This window comes from Myripristis murdjan, chromosome 5, assembly GCF_902150065.1.
Source record: "Myripristis murdjan chromosome 5, fMyrMur1.1, whole genome shotgun sequence".
Lineage (NCBI taxonomy): Eukaryota > Metazoa > Chordata > Actinopteri > Holocentriformes > Holocentridae > Myripristis > Myripristis murdjan.
The window spans coordinates 10647211-10668001 of NC_043984.1; the positions used below are offsets into that span (position 1 = coordinate 10647211).

At 40.2% G+C, this 20791-nt stretch overlaps 1 pseudogene; it reads right to left on the reverse strand.

The window, feature by feature from the left end:
* Positions 1-20534, reverse strand: part of LOC115359209 (plasma membrane calcium-transporting ATPase 2-like) — a 41030-nt pseudogene extending 20496 nt beyond the window's left edge.
* Between the last annotated feature and the right edge of the window lie 257 nt (positions 20535-20791).

Consider the following 20791-nt stretch of genomic DNA (forward strand, 5'->3'; position numbering starts at 1 on the left):
AAGAAATGCGATTTATGTTAGTGAAGAACATAAGGAGATGGAATCTAACCAGACCAGCCATATGCTCAAAAACTGTAAAAACATAGACAAGAACATTTGAAGGTTGAGTCTACATGCTTCTCATTGCCTGACCGACTCACAAATTAAATTACAAGTTTACCCAACTTTTTTTCCCAGCTGAGTCTAAAAAGTCCTCACTTAATTGACCCTCTTCGATTTTCCATCGTGCACCGTATGAGTGGAATTCTACTTTATGACCTTATAACCTCTAAGCACATTTTATTTCATCTCTTTCTTAGAATAAAATTTTAAAGAAGAGTAAAAATTAATCATTTTAGGAATTTGGGGCCCTATCTTGTGTCAGAGTCCCTAAACCCGTTATTTAGGGATTTAGCATTGCGTAAGAGGCGTTCCCCTGCAAAAGTTGCTATCTTGCACACCTGCCGTTATTCCTAAAACACTTGCGCTACCCGTTACATTATGCATAGGCGTGGTTTGGGCGTTACGCCAGTTAAACCAATCAGTGTGCCAGGTGCCATTGCCTTTAAGAGCAGGCTGCGCTATCCCAAATCCGCAAACCAAAACCCGTGATGGAGAGAGGAAGGTCGCGATTTATTTTCTCAGGGTTCAACTGAGGCTAAAGCAAGGTGGCTTTTTATAGGCGAGTTAATTGGGGAGGTGGAGCCGCATGTGCACGTCCACATGTGTCCAAGTGGACGCGCATTGAAGCCGCCTGGGCGCGCGCTTGTAAAAGCCCAAATGGGATAGCGGGTAGTTCTGAGGGCCCGCAATCCGCTTTCCCTAACGTGTGTGGTCAAGATAGCAATTGTAGGGAAAGTGCATAAACACGCCCACGGCAGAGTCGGCATAATGTATAGCGGGTAGTGTGGCCGCAAGATACCGTTTAGGGATAGTGGAAGCTGCTAAATGCGTAATTCACGGGTAGCAGGTAATGGCAACGGGTAGCGCAGTGTGAAAGATAGGGCCCTTGGTGGGGAAACCAAAATCCCTGTTATACATAGTATTATTCAGGCATGGTCATTCCTGACTAGGATGCAAAAAGTGGTGGCAAAAATAAAAAGTAGTACTGCGAGGCAGAAATACTTAGGAATAAACATAAAAAAGAAATGCAGCAGCACCACCGCCTTTTATTTCCTGAGATTCCCCTGAGGTCCGGTTTGACGTGGGTTCTTACGCGTGAGGAGGGAGCTGGCAATGGGATGCCCTAAGTTGGCACGGCTTGGCTTGTCTTGGCACAGCTTGGCCTGGATGTGGCTAAAGACCAGCTGCCCTCTCCCTGGTCTTTGGGTGCTCCCGCAGGCAAGGACATATGCCGGAGGGAGAGCTGGCAACCTTACTTCCTATTCCACCTGGGGCTCTCCTTAATCCATCCATCCTGTCCTTTCTTTCCTTCTTCTCTCCATCCTTCTTTTTCCTTTTTTGTCTTCATACTCTTTATCACTGCCCATCATTGTTCCTGTAGGAGTCCCCCCCCCCCCAGCCACCCTTCTTTCTGAGCCTCTCTTCACTGTCCTCCTTTCCTTTCCCTTCTTCCCTGTAGATATTCTGGCCATCTAATATTATTTTCTGTCCCAATCCCACCTTGCTTCACTTCTTCCTCTCCCTAGATGCTTTTCTTATGTCCCCCCCTTTCCCCAGTCCCCCCCCTTCTCTCCCTTTTCCCTCTCATTCCCTTCTGCATGTAGGAGTGGATGATATCCTACCACTCCACATGACTGTACCAGCCAACTGGGCTAAAGCCTGGAGGCATGCTAGAGGACTGTAATACGTTCCAGTCTAAGATGAGGACACTTGTCACGCGAGCGTGGTGTCTTTCCTCTTCTCCTTGTCCACTTCTTTTCCTTTCCTAATTCCTCTTTTTTCTTTAATCTTTCTTCCTTGCCCTTTTCTTCTTTCTCCTTCCCTCCAGTTTCTCTTTGCTCCCATTCTTCCCCTGTTTCTCATCCTTTCCTCCTCCTCTCTTGCCCACTGCGTTTTCAAATAATTTAATCATAATGGCCCTTATTTGTTCTTCTGCTGTTGACATTTGATTTTTCCAACACTAACAGAAAAGTAATAGATACTGTAAATTCCAAATGCAAATACAAACAAAAGTTTCTGTCATGTCTTAAACTGTGTTTCCACCTCTTCCATGTATGTGGTTTCCACATCATAAATCTGCTGTGTCTAAACTGGGTTTGCATTGTCTTCACAAAACAATGGGTAAATGGTAATTCCATGATATGGCTATGATTTGACCAGAAAATAAGCAGGGGGGGTGTGATTTAAGATCTTCATCAAATGTGAGAAAATATTGGGGGTGTAATGGTACATGCATTCGTATTGAAAATGTTCGGTACAGGGCGTTCGGTTCGGTACAGGACGTTGGGTTTGGTACAGAGGTGTGCAGCACGGGTGAGTTACCACACGAGTATAATAGATGGCGGAACATAAGTTTCGTTTTCATTTATCCATATCCACCTGCAGCTACACGTGTGAAACAGTAGAAGGAAGCAGTACGCCGGGGAAGCGTGTAGTCTCGAAGAAGAAGAAGCAAGCTACATCTGAAGCATGACCTGAAGCCTGTGCACTGATGTCATGGCTACGGCTAATGCTACCGAAACCAGCACTAACGAGAAACTAGCCCTGCGTTCCAATACTCATACTACCATACTATTTAGTAGGGAAAAAAAAAGAATTAGCATGCATATTTCATACTGAACTACATACTTTGTAAGGGCAGCTGCAGTACATACTAAAAGTAAAAAGTATAAGTATGTGATTTGGAACACAGGGTAGAGGTTGAAGACCATCCCTTGTCGTTAAAATCTCTGATCTCCTTCGGCTTCCTGGTCAAATATTGCAACAGACAAAGACAAGTGGACAAAATGAAGGCAGTGTGCTGACATTGCTCAGCTGAGATTGGGTACTATTTTATTTGTCAACCGAGTGTGAATATCTCTGGTAATATATATATATATATATATATATATATATATAATATATATATAATATATATATATATAATATATTATACACACTACTCACAAAAAGTTAGGGATATTCGGCTTTCGGGTGAAATTTCAGGATGAACCTAAAATGCATTATAACCTTTACAGGTGAACTTAATGTGACCTTCTGTAAACTTTTGAATGCACATGTCCAACTGTTCAATGTTTCAGTACTTTTTGCACAAGTTGCTGTTCTCTAACAAGGAGTTTAACGGCAAAATTCACATCAGGTGTTTGATGCTCCAGCTCATCGAGGTCGTATCATTAGGGAACGGCTGCTGGAGACTGGGTTACCTCAAATGGAGTGGCCTGCACTTTCTCAGACCTGAATCCCATAGAAAACCTATGGGATCAGCTGAGTCGCGTGTAGAGGCTCGGAGCTCTGTACCCCAGAACCTCAATGTCCTGAGGGCCGCCCCTCAAGAAGAGTGGGATGCCATGCCTCAGCAGACAATAAGTCGACTTGTGAACAGCATGAGACGTCGTTGTCAAGCTGTAATTGATGCTCAAGGGCACATGACAAGTTATTGACACTAACATTTTTTGTTGTGGTATACCACCACTGTTGTTGGCTTTTGTTTCAAGAAATTGTTTGAGATGAGGAAATCACCAGTGTATGCTTCTACTTAAATGCCCTACTTTCATGATATAATATCACTGCAGCGTGAACATTTTACTTTTTCCATAAATTTCACCCAAAAGCCAAATATCCCTAACTTTTTGTGAGTAGTGTATATATATATATTATATTAATATATATATATATAATATATATATATATTTTTTTTTTTTTGTATAATATTACAAAAAGTTCCTAACAAACATAAAATTGCTTGTTTAAAGCAATTTTATGTTTTGCATTTTGTTCCCATACTGTACGAAAATTATCGAATCAAGACCTCAAAACCGAGGTACGTATTGAACCGTGATTTTTGTGTATCGTTACACCCCTAGAAAATATACTAGAATCCTAAACAGATGCAGCACATGTGTGTGACGGACCTGAGCGTGTTAACAGCAAATGGTGGAGAAAGCTACACTGATTATCATGACTGTGTTTCTGTTTAAAGTGGTGTACATTACATTTAAAAATGTAGCTGAAATGGGTGAGGTAGAAACAAGGGGCAAGAACAACGTCTCTTGGTCTCTAAAAGCATTTGCTTTTCTTCTCTCTAAGCAGACAAAAAGCTACTGTTACAAAATTTCTACCCAATGAGACACACATACCACCGTCTTCTCTTTTTCATTTTCTGCAATACCACCACATATAAAAGCGAGAGAAAGCGTGTCAATTCTATTAAATTCTGATACTATTCTCCCAAAACTATTAGAAACTTAATTGCTAAAGCATGACAAAATCCATCATGCCATTTGTGTGAGAAATACAGGGAGCTCTTTCAGCTCTTTCAGCTCTGTACCTCTGTGAGATCAAAACATTGTTGCTGTAATGTGATGATTTTTTTTCTTTCACTGCCATCTCTGCAGCACTGTCAAGTCTGTAAGCAGGTGCTGAACACAGAAACAGAGATAGGCCTCAATAGTGGAAAGGAGAGGAGCAGAACATGAGAGGCCATTTTTGGGTTCATTGTTCCATATTGGACTTCTGTCTCTTTCTCTGACCCTCTGTCTGTGTCTTTGCATCTCAGTGTCCAAACTATTGCAAATGTGGAGACACTGGGTGCTTCTAGCTACAGACGTCCAAGGCATTCTCAGCTCTTTTCCGACTTTGTGCAAACAAGCACACAACATCCACAAGACAAAAGCTCAGGGAGCTGAAGCAATTATGTAAAATCATAACTCACTATTGAACAAAAGCTTGGCAGCTCATTATAATTACAAATCAAAAACTGCTCACTGTACAGAGATTAATGTTGTTTTTTCTTCATATTTTCTGCACACCAAATTATTCTCTATCTGTAGTTCAGCATCCTATGGTTACATATTGAGTGTAATTGTTTACCACATAAGTGACCTAATTGTCATTGCCAATTAAATCCATCACCTTACATCTGTGTGTGTATGCGAGTATATGTGTGTGGTGTGTGTGTGGTGTGTGTGTGTGTGTGTGTGTGTGCATGTGTGTGTTATCTATCTCTTGTGCCTCTGACCAGAGGAATGACCTGAGCAGGTGGTTGAAATGACATGAGCCTGAGCTCCCAGGATACTCACACTGTCATGCTAAACATACACCACTGTGCTGCAAGAACACACACCTGTGATCTGAACACCTCCTGCCCTCCCACAGTGTCAGTACGCCGGGCATAGCGGGGTGTGTATGTATGATGTCTGCATGTGCTAGTGCTGGGTTTTTCCTATAGAAGATGTCAATGTGCCACAAACAGAACCAAAAAGGGACAATATAAGAACAGGAAAAGGAAGTAGAAGTTGATAGAGGAAGAGTAAAGCAAAACTAGGCCTAATTCAATGGTGGAAAAGTTTATACCGCCAGGGATGATACATGCTTCTGTGAAAAATAGCGTCAGTATATTGAAATCACTGAGTGTGCTTTCACAAATTGCTATGTAGTGTGCATAAGTAGTTGTCTGCATGATTACATCCAAGACAAACCGCAGAAGACTGGTTTGTGTGTGTTTGTCTCTCCAGAGTACATGAAAAGTTATATGTTTTTATGCAAACACACAGTACACGTCTATAAGCATGTGTGAGTACATACTACATGAGTGTGCACATGTGTGCACTGTGTAAATATGGGTGTATTTCCCCTTGAGGATGAGCTCCTCCACTTTTCAGTCTGTATGTGCTGACAGAAGAAGCAGAGCTATACCAGTCACTGTATTATGAAGCCAGAGAGGCAGTGGTGGGACTGATATGGGTATCAAAGCCTGCCTCTTTGCCTTTGTGCCTTTGTGTGGTGGCCATCAAAGACTTCCATAGCCACCTGGCATCCCACAGCATTGGCTTCTTATATAAGAACAAACCAGCCAGCATACTGCAAGCCTGGAGTGGCTCTAAGAGAGTGGGGGCTGCCAGGGGAAGGAGGGATGCTCTGAATACTCCTCAAAAATGTGTCTCCCTTTTGTCTCCTGCTCTCTATCTTTGTTCCTTCCTTCTTTCCCTCTTCTTCCTTCCTTCCCTCCTTCCTTCCTTCCTTCCTTCCTTCCCTGCATTTCAATCAAAAGCACTATCTCAGTTGGATGCATGCATGTATGTATGTATGTGCCTATGCATGCATGGATGAATAAATGTATATAAGGATGGATGGATAAATGTATATAAGTAGGATATGGATGGCGAGTAGCTAAGTAAGTGGGTAGCTATGTGGCTAAACTGGCTGGAAGGCACCATATATGGCCAGTATAGATGAAGACTGGTCTTATTTCAATTTTGTGGTAAATCTCTACTGGGCCTATTTTGGTTCATTAGGTAACCTCTTTTATGAATGGAGAGATTTAAAACTGAGTAAAAATCAATCTAAGCCACAGTCTGACTGTGCTAAATTCTGTCATGTTCAGCAGCTATGAGAGTATTCTGATGTAATGCAGCAGAGAATTCCTGCAGGTTTTTGAGAAGGAATAGTATCTTGTTATTGTAGCATGTCACAGTAGAAACATGCTGTGGAAAATGAGAAATGGCAGGTAACTTAGTTCAGCCAAGGAAAATTATTCATGACATGAAAACAGAAAATATTCAGCCACATCCAATAATGTATAGGAAAAAAGTTATCTTTGTCTAACAGCATTTTGTCTGATTTCTTGATCACATACTAAGCATGCAATAGGTATGATGGAGCATAAATGTAAAAATATCTTGAACAAATCAAAGGACTGCATGGATGTGCATGTGTGGATATCTGTTCTATTAAAATGAGAAGAATTAATAACTTCGTAATTCTTGCAGGGATAAAGAGTTAGAGCTACACAAGCAAGCTAGATCTACCCCACAAGTACCCAGATGGCCCATGTGTATCTATGTCAAAAGAACCAAGGAGAAGTTAAATCTCGGTAAGCACAAAATGTTGCACTCCATCTTGGAAACCCAGAGACAAACACTCTGTTTTCACTCAGACTGTGATCATGCCTTGAGGGGCAGGAAGTGAAATCTGTGGGATCCTGTTTTCTCGCAGATGTCCTGCCTGCTCAACTCATTCTCTATGCAAGGTCCATAAGGACATTTGTCAGTTGGTCAGCCATCAATGAATAGACCCTACATGGGTTTACTAAGGTAGCGACAGACAGGCAGACACACAGATGGTGTGTGTGCATGTTTATGTATGTGTGGTTGTGTGTGTGTGGTGTGTGTGTGTGTGTACATATGCAGGTGTGTGTGCACTATCATGCCAGGAAAGGGATTACTGCAGCATGTTGCTCTGAAGATATTCTGATCTTTGCCTTCTTTGAACTAAGGACATTTTTGCCAAATGTTTGAATATGGAATTACATTAGACTCCACAGTGTCTCAGAGACATACCACTGGCCTGAAGGCATGCTATACACACAGCTGTGTTTCTGTCTATCAATCAGTCAATCTATCTATCTATCTATCTATGTATCTTACACAATTCTTATTGCTAGCAGTCTAATTGGCTTATAGAAAATCTAATTTCCTTGGATTCACTGTAAACAACAGACCATCTAAAGCACTCAGATAGATTGGATTCAATTACAGTCTGCTACGCTCTGAATATCAGATAAGACAAAATTATACAACCATTCTCAAGGTGACGAGTAGAGTGAATGCTGGATGAATTAAAGCAGCAGCCAAGGACGCTGACTGCCTACTGAGCCAAGACGTAGACAATACAAAACTTTCAATGTCGTTTCGTGGCTGTACCATTCACACAAAGAGGGCTGAGATTTAAGTATCTCAGCACAGATATTTAAGTCTTAACTAAACAAGCTTTAGTTTGAAAGAGTATCACCCTTAAATGTTCTTATAGGGTTCAAAGAGAGTACCACATTTGAAGCATTGGTGTAAAAATATAAGGAAAGTGTGACAGAGAGAAAAAGAGAGGAAAAAAAGATATTCCATACCACTTATAGCACTGATAATATGAAAAAACTATGGAATTATGGGTACATTAAGGGATTTATTATTATTAATTTTTTTTAAAATAAAGTTTAACTATTGGCATTTTTTATTAAAAAAAAAAAACACAGTAGTTTTCACCCTTGAATATAGCAATATTCAAGAAAAACATATAAATTAATTAAAGGCAGAATCTGACAAGCAACAGGTACAGTACAATGCTAATGTTATCATTCTATATTTATTAAATCAATGTCAGTCACTTCTACGGAGCAGAAAAAAATACAGGCTATACTGGATGGCCTTGATGTGCATTCATCAATATCTTTTACTGTGTAAGTGGAATAGTTTTCAATTTCTTTGCCAATGCAAGGTTTCTTGAAGCAACACTGTGTATTAGTGTGGTCCTCTGTCAGCCCTGACCGTCTGCTGGTTGCGAAGGCTCTGCTGCACATGTCATCATGCCTGACAAAATTATTCAACATGACACGAAAGACACAGACACAGAATGTGATAGGAGATAGCGAGTGAGAGGCGAGAGGGGTGCTGCTCCATGTGGGCTGTATGTGTGTGTGTGTGGTGTGTGTGTGTGTGCAGACACCTGTTTCCTTTATTTATGCTGTTCATTTTGCATGACAACTTGTTGCTTGTTTTATGTGAAACTGTGAAGCTGGAATTGCATATATAACACACTGGCTATTGATATTGTTTGGATACAGCTGACAATCTTAGTAAGTATCTTATACCAGTGTATTAGTAGCTGGAGCACTAAATTGTTTGGAGAGGCCTCTTGATTTTATGCTTTGTCAATTGGGAGAGGGATTTCTACAATGGCTACCACTATAGGTATCAATATCTTACCAGTATTTTAGTGGTGTAGGCGCTGTTGACTGAAATAGAATTGACCAGTAAGTCCAGTGATTTTGGTGGCACAGCTCCGGGGTCTGGGATTTCTTTGTAGTGGACGTCCCCTATGTAACACTGCACAGCCGTCATGCGATTGGTGGTTAGCGTGCCGGTCTTGTCAGAGCAGATGGCTGTGGCATTGCCCATTGTTTCGCATGCATCCAGGTGGCGCACCAGGTTGTTGTCTTTCATCATTTTCTGTTGGCAGGAAAGAGCATGTTGACCATAAAATTGTACACTAAAAATTGAATATTTTTTATTGGCCTTGATACACATTTCTTTGTGTGAGGATCAGAAGTCTGGTGTATAGCAGAAATTTTTTGTTGGTCCTCAAAAAAAAAAAAAAAAAAAAAAAGTATTAAGCAGAGATTAAGGTTCAGGTTAAGTTTTACAGCATACAGCAGTAAGGGTTAGAAAATGGATGTATTCCTCACCTTGACAGAATAGGCCAGGGAGATTGTGACAGCCAGCGGCAGCCCCTCAGGCACGGCCACCACCAACACAGTTACACCGATGATGAAGAACTTGACAAAGTACTGGATGTAGATAGGTGTACACTCTGGCAACCAAGGGCGCTTGTCTATCACAAAGTTTTCAATGGCAAAGTTCAGGACCAGGATGATGACTGTGATGGCCGACATGAGCAAACCTGAAAAACACAGGTACAGGAGGTCTTAGCTCAGCAGTATAACAGCATGTAATGAGAGGGAGACAAAAATAAATAAATAAATAAAATAAAATGCTGTCACTGACAACTGTCAAGCCTGATGGCACAAGACCAGACTGAAAGAGATGACAAAATAAATATTACTAAATTTTCTGGGTGAAAAATTATATGGTAAGTGGAAAGCATGGGACTGACAAGAATTTGTGACAATATACAGTGAAGGAGGAGAGGGAGAGACAGATATGATAGCATGCTAAGAGAGAGGGTTTAAAAAATGCAAATGTTTGTATAACAAATGGGATGCTTGTTAACAAGTTCAATAATCAAGGCCTCCCACTGACAAAGAGTTAACTCATATAGAAAAGAAGACAGATATGTTTTCAATTAGTTAAGGACATTTTTCAGTATCCAAACTGAAGTAAGCATGCTCGCTCACCAGCTACTAGTGTTTTGTGTTTGACTGCTAAACTATTTCAGAAGAGGTTCACTTGAAAATAAATGCAAAAAATACATAATACATAAATGCAAATAATACATCCTCAAAAAACCCAGTAGCTGACAAATAATGACACACCAACAATAAACAAACACATATAAACAGTTTTTGTAATGAACACATGCTGTCCTCTCAAACATGACAGAATTGACAAAACAAACTGGAATTTCCCAGTTTGTTTGGGAATTTCCCAGTTTGGGATCAATAAAGTCTATCTATCTATCTATCTATCTATCTATCTATCTATCTATCTATCTATCTAACTGCTTAGCATCTTCAAAAAGTTAACCTTAAGTAGAACATTCCCATAATGGATAAAATCTACATGACAATTTTACAAATGGTGCTCAGAAACTGTGGCTCTATATTCCCATTGTATGTAAGTTCAAAAAGAAGCTAAATCAGGCATTTAATTTTTTTTTTTTTCATTGTTTTCTACCTGGGAGTTTGGAGAAGGGACAATCAACCATATAATAATCCATCTAGATGATTTTTTTTTTTACTTTTCAAGGAGTTTGATTCTGAATCAGGATCCCAAGCCTTGATCCTCACTGTATGAATGGAGTGTATGAGCTAGAGGAGGGTTCAGCACATACAGACAAGCATCCAGGCTAAATGGTCACAAGCCGTGACTCAATTGAACCCAAACATCTTCTGCTAGACCGACAGCAGCACCATATGATCTTACAGGCAGCCTGTAAGCTATTTTATAATCCATCCATGGTATTTCATTGTTCTGACACCATGTCCTCATTCTATCACTCAGGCCAATACTGTGATGCAATTGCATACTGCAAAGAAAAAACACAGATTCTTGAAGGGATTCTCTAAAAATGAGAAGCTCCTTCAGCTCCTTACAAAGAAATGCTGCTTCTCAAAGAATGCCTTGACACTGAGGCTCTTTGAAGCTCCCAGATAGCTGTTTGGGAACATTTTGGAGATGCTGGTGGCTCTACCTTTCATCAGCCTGTGAGTCCATGTGTCCACACTGCTCCTGAATCTTTTGTGCATTTGCATATTTTAATGATTTAGTTATGTAATTTGGCTATTACACACATTTTTCAGGAGTAATCCTACTATACTGCTGTTGGGAGGACATCAACACTGTGGGTGTACTGGCATCTGGGCATCTGTTACTGTAAAGATATGCTTGGGTATACCTATTGCATGTGTGCTAAATTAGTTAATTTAGTACTTGTCCTGTCCTGTAGGGCTAATTATGACTCTATAGGATAGGTTTTTTAAAGATTATTTTCTTGGCATTTCTGCTTGCTTGATAGTTACAGCAGAGAGACAAGAAAGGCAGGGGAGAGAGGGGATGAAATGTATCAAAGGGCAGATTTGAACCAAGCACGCTGTGATCAGGACTCAGCCGTAACAAGTGGTACACCAGCTGAGCTACTGGGACATGCACAGGACAGGCTTTTAAAAATTTCTTTCAAGTGTTGAGAAACGAAGCTCTTCCACAGTTTTTTTTTTTTTTCTCAAAATTCGATTTGCTAGTTTTACGGTACCAGTTAGTTGTCATGGATTCATGCAATCTGATATGGTTGACCTCGCTACATACATGTCTGCATACCTCTTGTACATACACCTCAAACATCCTATTGACCCTACACACATTCCACCACACATGCAGACCCATCCCCAACCCTACCATTATCCAGTATTTTAATCCCATCCAAAACTGAAAGACCCTGTAATATAGCTCATTACTGAATACAACAAGGACACTTTTTGCTGCTGGTGCCCAGCTGGTGTAATGTATGATGGAGTAAGGCAAGCTGTAAGAGAATGGGGCCCGAGAGTCTTGGTAGCATGTATGTGCTCAGCAAATTTCATGAAAAACTGCCAAACAGATTTTGAAATATCAGATTCTAGTCAAAGGGCAATTGTGCTATAGATGAAAACTCACACCTTCACCAGAATCAGGAGGAATCTTCCTTTGGGAAATATGAATACACTCTCAAAATATCATGGCAATCCACTAATTACGTTTCATAATATCTTGTGTACAAAGCTGACATTTGTGCCTGAGGGTGATGTTGCAGAAAACGTCATGAAGTCATGAAAATTGAGAGGGTTCGTTGTCTGGGAAGCGTAAATGTGCTTTTTCATGGCAATCTGCAGAATAGATTTTGATATGTGTTTGTTTGCGGTAAGACCAAAAAGTGCATTTAGTTCATTAGAATACAGTAAAATGTCAGATAGAGCTTGAAAAACAATTTTCCAAAACTGTTAAAGGCATGAACATGTCCAATACATAATGAACAGGCTCAGGGTAAATTCTGTAAGAGGTTATACCATATGTCATAAATTCTCTTCCACAGTTCAACTTGAAAATGCCTGAAGTATCATTCAGATACTTTTTAGTCTTTGTGAACTTGGAACTGCTTTGATTGAGTGAGTGATGGATCAGAGTATTGCCTTGCTTTGATGGACAGAATGATGGTCCAATGCTTTGATGTCCCCAATTTGACTGAACGAGTAATGATCCTATCAATGTGCCCTTTGATATACCTGCTTTGCCAATCTGGACAGCCAGCTTGGTCAACTTTCCTTGCAGAACGGACTTCTCTTTCTTGGGAATGCTTGCCTTCTTCCTCTCTTCTCCTCTGTCTCTCCACCTTCAGCACTCTTCAGAGGTTGCATCTCCATGGCGGCTGCTCCATCCTGCTTCTTCACTGTAAACACCACAAGATACAGAAAGCGGTACTGTTACAAATGGGGTTAGACCAGGGGAGTGAGGAGGAACACAGTCACTTTTCAGCACTCAAGGGTGAGACTGGCTGCAACATCATAACATCCCATGAACAGATGCAAACTAAATCATGTATAAAATTTTCACACTCATACTGTAAAAAAAAAAATTCAAGGATGAATCAAGCTTTTTCTGTAGTGAAAGGCTTTCAGTAGGAACGGCTGCTTCCTAAAAAGGTAATCTTCACCACGAACAAATGCATATTTCAGTTGTGGTTGGTCCTAAACCCAAGATCCAGACTAGGCCCAAAGATTATCTGGAAAACCATTTAGCTTTTGCATCCAACCAATGCAGAAATCATAACATGTACTGTGGCAATATTCTGGCAAATAAACAGCATTAGAAATTATTACCTGAATAAATAGCCTTATTGTTGAAAGCTCACATCTTGCAATGATGATGATACAGAATTTGTCACTATAAATCCAAAATATAACATGCAATACAGTGTGGATCTGATCGCAGTGACCCAAATAATCTCACTGACTGTGACACATTAAAAAATACAGACAGATTGCAACATATTTTTTGCAGGACTAGCTTTGTCCTAGACAAATAAATAAAAAATAAAACCACTTCCATTTATCAACAAATTGTCCATAACTTTAATGATCATCAAATAAAAATAAATACACAGAGGTACATGTACAGTGCATTGCATACGGTACATGTATATTACTGTACACACATGTAATGTCTATCTATATTCTGCAGAGATGAACTAATATTTTATCTACATAGGGAAGTCTTTTTTACATCTCCGACCAAGAAAAGGCTCTATATCCTCAAGGTCTCCCCTACAGAATACTGTGCAAGCTGTAAAACCAGTGCTCAAGCACTCCTCACGCAAACACAAGTCAACAGACAGACAGACAGACAGACAGACAGACAGACACACACACACACACACACACACACACACATAATGCAGCACTTAAAGACCTAGCGAACAGTGTTGCCACGTTAATGCAACCCATTACCTAGCATCTTTTCAGCCCAGTTTCAAAACAACAATGAAGCATATGTTTGCTGTTCATGAAAAAAAACCTTTTACTGTTGAATACCACTTTTTGCAAGTGTTGTACACTGTGACTACTGTGTTTGATTTTTTCCACCCCTGTGACACAGGGCAGAGTCTGTATCTTCTTTACCATGGGTTGCAGCAACATATCAAACTCAGTAGAAAAGCAAGATCACACACTTATATACATATATTCAAAACATTCTTCTGACAAAAGTCCATCATTTTAAATGCTGAACTGTTGGCATAGTGTTTTTGGTTATTAAATTCAATTCCTGCGCTGATTTTGGAGGTGCAAGAGGTCTCCATTTATTTTGCCTCCAGCAACTTCAGTCAGCTCAAGCTGAATTATTGAGTTTATGAGTCATCAACAGACCAAAATGTTAATGCCATTACTTATGATATGACTTAAAGGGATACTATGACTTTTGGGCCTGTTATTTTTATTTCATTATGTACTTTTCTTATAGTGGGGAAAATGAATTGGCATCACTACTTTGACTTGCTAGAGCTTTTAGCAACTAAACTGAGAGTGTTGAAGATGCCTACATACTTTTTTTTTTTTTTAACTGAAATGTCAGTCTTCTGGAGAAAACCTGCTCCTGTTATGTGACAAGTAACCTTCACCTTCACCTTCACCAAGTTCACCTTCAAAAATGCCACAGCATCCTTGTAAGCCAAAACTAATTTATGTTAAATTAAAGACTTTCTAAGACCAGGGCAATTTATTAGACAGTGGAAGGAGAGAGCCACAATGAGGCTTATGACTGAAGGACGGCACAAAAAAGGTCACTTTTGTCTAAGCGTAGTGGAAGGGGACAGCCAGAGTGAGGTTGATAGCTGCAGGACACGTTGATGTTCTCTCAAAGAGAACCAGACAAATCAACAACACAACAAAAACAACAACAACGGCACAAACATCAGGGACAACACCTCAGTGACAGACAGTTGATCGGAGTGGAAGAGAGAGAGTTTCTAACCTAATATGACTGTAGGCCAGACCTGGGTCAAATATTACTTCTGATTGTTTCCCATGCTTAAGATGGGATTGAGTTACAGTCTGCGGTAGCTTTTGTAAAAGTCCTACTGTATGATCTACATCTACTGTATTAAGAATACAAAATGTTATGCAGGTTTAACCACTGTATTATTTACTATCTGCATTTGACCCAAGGCTTCCATTGCATATCATAGAGAAAAGATGAGGAAAGGGAGAAAGAGGAGCAAGAGGAGGAAGGGAAGAGGCAGAGGTGAAGGAGAGAGTGACAGAGATATGGTTGGTTACCTTTAATCTGGTTGCTCTCCATATTGCCATCCTGCATTTTACCTATTATGGAGACATACAAGACAATAACAACAAAAATAACCAAGGCAAACAAGTCAACAAACAGTCAACACAGAGACAATACAGACAGTGAAAACCAAAATTAAAAACAGGAAGACAGGAAAATGACCTTTAATACAACATCTCTGTGACAATTACATAGAGGCTTGCGGTGTGGTGATATGTTAGTGAGGTAATGTAGCTGATAAAGTGGTAATGTAACAATGACTAACTGAAGTCCACTGTATCACTAATCAGAGACATGTGGTATGATAGATTGAGTTTTACATGTTTATAGGGAAAAGGGGTCTCACAAAAGTTGTCTAATTGTGCAAGTGTATACAGTATTATTTCAGAAATGTTTTTTGATGGGCCTTTCTGAAGTAAAATGTCTTCTGTGCATGGCATCAAAAGGTATCTTCAGTTTGATAGTATTTAAGCTGACAGTGAACAAACTGCTCAGTCTCTGGTGGATGTTCTTGTTTCTAAATATCATTTTGAGTGACATACTCACAATATGAGCACAGGTAATTCCACGCACATTATCAACAATACCAGTCAAACCATCAAGATATAAATGAGGTATCAAGACAAAGATACAGTATCACACAGTGAACACTGACAGTGTGAGGGAGAGAACACCACAAACACACATAGACACGCGCGTGGCGCGCGCACACACACACACACACACACACACACACATATATATATATACACACACACACACACAAACAAGAGACAGCATGCATAGGAGAAAAACTCAGAAAGCGCATGCAAGATAACACACTTAAACAGAAGGGGAGTGGAGATGTGAACATGAGAGAGAAAGAGAGAGAGAGAGAGGGAGAGAGGGGAGGGAGGAGAGCGAGAGAGAGAGAGAGAGAGAGAGAGAGAGAGGGAGAGAGAGAGAGAGAAAGATGGAGAAAGCCTGAAGGAAGAAAATCCTCCCACATGGTGAAGTTACATAAGAACAACTGGAGGAAAATCGAAATCTAAGTTCAGGGACAGGGAATTTATCATGGTGCTGGATCCTGCATACACATGAATTGGATTTCAGTCAAATGTGCATTTGTTTTATATATGTAATTATTGATTTTTTATGAGGAAAAAGAACAGCATCCACATGGCTTTGCAGAAAAATGTGCAGTAACCGTCCCACCCAAATTTACATTTAAATCCAACATAATCATTTGAATTATCAATTGTATTGTTATTCAACATTTAGATGATAAGAAAGTAATGTGGCAGAATCTGAAAGAATCCACTTATTATACTTATACACAAAGTGTATAAATTATGTATTTATTAAACAACATTAATTATATAGCATTTATCCTATTATTTACCCAGGCTAAGATAATGGAAATCTGCACTCTTTTCCTCAGGGTTGGGACTGGGGACTATGCAAAATCACAAGCCCTAGTAACATTAATCAAAAAGGGAAATGAATAAATACATAAATAAAATACTCAAGTGGAGGCTATCTTTGCTTCAGGCATTATGTATGTGGACAATGGGACTTGTTTCACCTCAGCTTCTACATCTAGTCATTTCCCTGGAGTCACAATAAAGCTGGAGATGACAAATGGGCCTGTTGTGCCAACCCTGGCCCAGGACAGCACAAGGTCACCATTACAGTGCAAAACACTCCCTTCCTGCCTTAAACACTTTGGGACTACTCTCCAAGGAGACAAAGATAAGAGAGCCCAGCGCACCACTGGATAAAGTTAATCTTTTACATCTCATCTAGAAAACACAAAAATGGACTGTGGCATTTGCACCAAGTGATCCCAGAGGACACCCAGAAACAGGCTGCAACTCAGGGAAGATGGCCCTGTGCTGTCGCCACCATTTTGTTCTGCTGCCCAGTCTGCTGCTGGAAATCTGTGGTGAAAGCCAATCACCACAGACAGCATCATCAACCCATCTTTTAATGCACCAACAGAAAAAAAGGATTATGTCCCTAAGGTACCATTAATAAAATCTCATTTCACATGTCCTAAGACTTAGTTAGCTTTTACAATGTCTTCTCTGGGAATGAATATCAAGAGAGTCAGCTACCTCAAAGCATCATCACAGACCTAAAGAAGAGCCTATAAGCATTCATTTCATTCAATGTTGGACCATAAAATACCTCAGTCATAAGATTTTTCCTACAACGGTAGAACAGGGAAAGAGGATACGATGAAGGTAAATGAAAGAAATTAATTTCTACATTGTCAGTGGGCATGCATTTAAAAGGGATTACAGCATGAGCAAAAAAGGGTTCGACACAACAGGAAAATAAGGCAGAAGAAAAGTGAGCACCCATGGTAGGAGGCAAGTGGAGAATGGGAGGTAGGAGGAATCAAAAAGCACAACAGAGAGAGGTCAGAGTTCAGAGTTGATGTCAACCTACCATTAATTAGGCTGGCACTGCCAGGGGCATTAATGCCTGCAGCCCCATCCGTGGCTATAGTGGCGATGGGGTGGGTAGAGGGATGGGAGCGGTCTAGCCAGTAACAATGAAGGCCAAACATGAATGAAACAGACAATCACACACACAAGCACGCACACACACAAACACACAACCACGTATGTACGTACGTGTGCACACATACACACAGAGCACAACAGTGAACAGAAATAACATGGTTATAGCATGGTTAAGAGATTCAGATATGTAGACTGCATGTCAAGACTAGCGTGTGGTGTCATACTCTATGAATTGTACATGTACTGTGCAATTAGTGTGATTTACAATAGGTCACTCCATTTGTAAAATGTAAATATAACAAGTGTAACACTGGACAGACATGAAACATAAAATATGAACATATCATATGAAAAATCACAACACAACAAAATGGCATATGGGGCAGAAAGAAAGGGGGCCAGTTCCTCCCTCAACGGTGAAACCAGAGCTTGAAAGAAGTTAAATGTACTGTAAGCTAAATTAACTGAGGCAACTGCCATTTTCACCCCAAGGTAGGTACTTAGAATGTAGAATGCATAATGAATTAAATGTGTTCTATTGTATTAAATTTGTGATATATTCTATATAAACGGTTTTGGACTATAGTTTTCCTCTAGGGCATTTGAAGTCTATTTCAACCATGTTATTCATGTCATGTCATTTAGCATCAGGAAATCATAATTTGAGCAGAGCTAAGTAACTAAAAAGAAAAAAGAAAAAAAAAAAACAGACAAAAAAGAAAGAAAAAAACAGCATTTGCATGGACCATCTAAAGGTAGACTTTCCAATGTGATCAAACTTACAGGTTAAGATTTAAGTCACCTGAGACTTCACAGTAAAACTGTGCAGGGTAAAGTAAGACCATGGAGGTCGGTGTCATACATACATACATGTCCCTTCAATTCTGAAAACATGAACTCATTTTCCTACTGATGGTGCATTCACCTTTAACTGGTACATGCATATTGGCTTGACTGACAGTTTGGAAGCTTTACAGTGCTCGCACAAAAGTAGTTTAGTCTATCTTTGATCAGTGATGGTAATTCCTACCTTTGAAACAACAATAGCAATTATTTTGACAAAGCTGACAGAACTTTAAGGGTCTTGACCAAGAGAGCACGGAAGTGCATTCAAGTTACATTCAGACAGTACACTGACCACTTCCTGGAGCTCAGATTGGATGCATCATTGTTCATTTGTTTGTTGGTTCTTGTTTTGCACAATATCTCAGACACCACTGATCTAATGACTTTCATTGTTGCATTTCCATATAATCAAAATTATAATTAGCCCAAGGAGAGGCACTGCAAAATAAGTCAAAGATGATCACACATTTGATAGTGGCTGGCGCAAAGGGCAACTGTATCCTTTGTAGGGCATGAAATATTTTCTGTTGTCTTGTATAATGTGATACTCAATCCAAACTGAGAAATTACCTTATATGGCAACAAAATGGAAAAAAAAAAAAAACTAAAAATTAGATAAAAGTAAAAAGAGAATTTTAATTTGAGGGAAAATGTAATGAGTAATACTAATACAGAAAAAAAACATGAGTACATCCTGTCCAGTCCTGGTTGGCCTAGAAGTCCAAACCTAATGGGCATCATCTATTGAAGACATGAATCTAAGCAGCTAATTCAGCACATTAGGCAAGTGGGAGAGACAGCAGTGAAACAAAATGCTTCAAAGCAGAGACTTCCTCTCCGGTGTGTGCTATACATTATGCAGGCAATGGGGCAACCTACTTACTCAGAAAAAAAGCTGTTCAAAGAAGTAACGGTAGCAAATGGACCAGCAAAAATGATAAACAAATAACAGTTTAACATCTCATCTCTCTCTCTCTGGGTCTTATCTTACAAAAAAGCTACAGTCTCTTCTCATTGCTAATGCTACTGCTAATACATGTGTGTACATTTGTGAGGTTGACGGTCATCTCATTGTTCTGTAACACAGCACCAATCTGTCTTTCTTAATGGCATTCAACAATTCAGGCATGGTGTTGAATGCTAGCAGGTTAAGTTTGATGAGATCACAGCCTGTGAAAAGGGGAAAGGATTATGGATTGTGACACTTAAAAAGATGCAATGTTGTGGTGATGAGGCTTCTCTTTTTAAGTGAGGAGCTAGGCTGGGGCAAGGGTTTAGGAGTTTTAAGGGGTTGGTGTGTGCGCATTAGGGAGATGGGGAGTCGCAGTGGCTTACTAGGGGTTACTGGGGGTTACAGGTCAAATGGCCAAGTACCACGTCCAGGTTAGGATTGTGGGATCACAGAAAGGTGATACTCTACCTGCATTCTGGTGTCCATCCTCCATTGCCCCTCCTGTGAGGCGGTTTTGGGACGATAAGAGAGCAAGGACAATAATGCACCTGAACCCACAGAACCTGAACACTGCAGCTCACTACTGCACCACTTATTTCATACAGGCATTCTGCAAAGGCTCTTGGCCACAGGCAGCTAAATGTCAGTGATTTACTATATATACTACAAAGGTGAATAAAAGTTACATTATTGTGCACAAGAATTAAGTAAAATTTTGTTCATGGTTCTGTTTATTGGTTTATAAGTCTCTAATGACAAAGAAAGCTAAACACAATGTTGTGCAAAAGCCTAGGCACATTCTCAGCACATAAGGTAATGCAATAAAAGGGGTTTTTGTGAGGGAACATGGCCAAGAAACACTGACAGAAAATGTACCTAAATACTCCTGAGATAAATACGGAAACGTTTTGTTGGATGTGGTTTAAAAAACAATAGGTACAGTAATCAACACAGGTATAGCAAGGAGATGTAGAGACACAAAGGCATACCTTTCTTTTCTTTCTTTTCTTCTTCCTCCACTCCAGCCCCCAGCAGAGTGAAGATGATTCCAGTCTGAGAGTTGACCCCAACAGCCGTCACCACCATGCGCCCTGACCCCTCCATCACATGAGTCCCTGAGAAAGGGAGGACAGAGCTTTAAAATGGCATATCACAGCTAGACTGAGTACATTTCTGCATGGACTATTTTGTGATTGTGGTGTACATACAGTTGTTTTCCCTTCTTATCTCTATCTCTGTTTTTTGCCTCTCTTTCTCTCTGTCTCTTGTGCCTTCTATCTCTTATGTCATGTTCACCCCCCCCCCCCCCCCCCCCCCCCCCCCCCCCCCCCCCCACCCCCCCA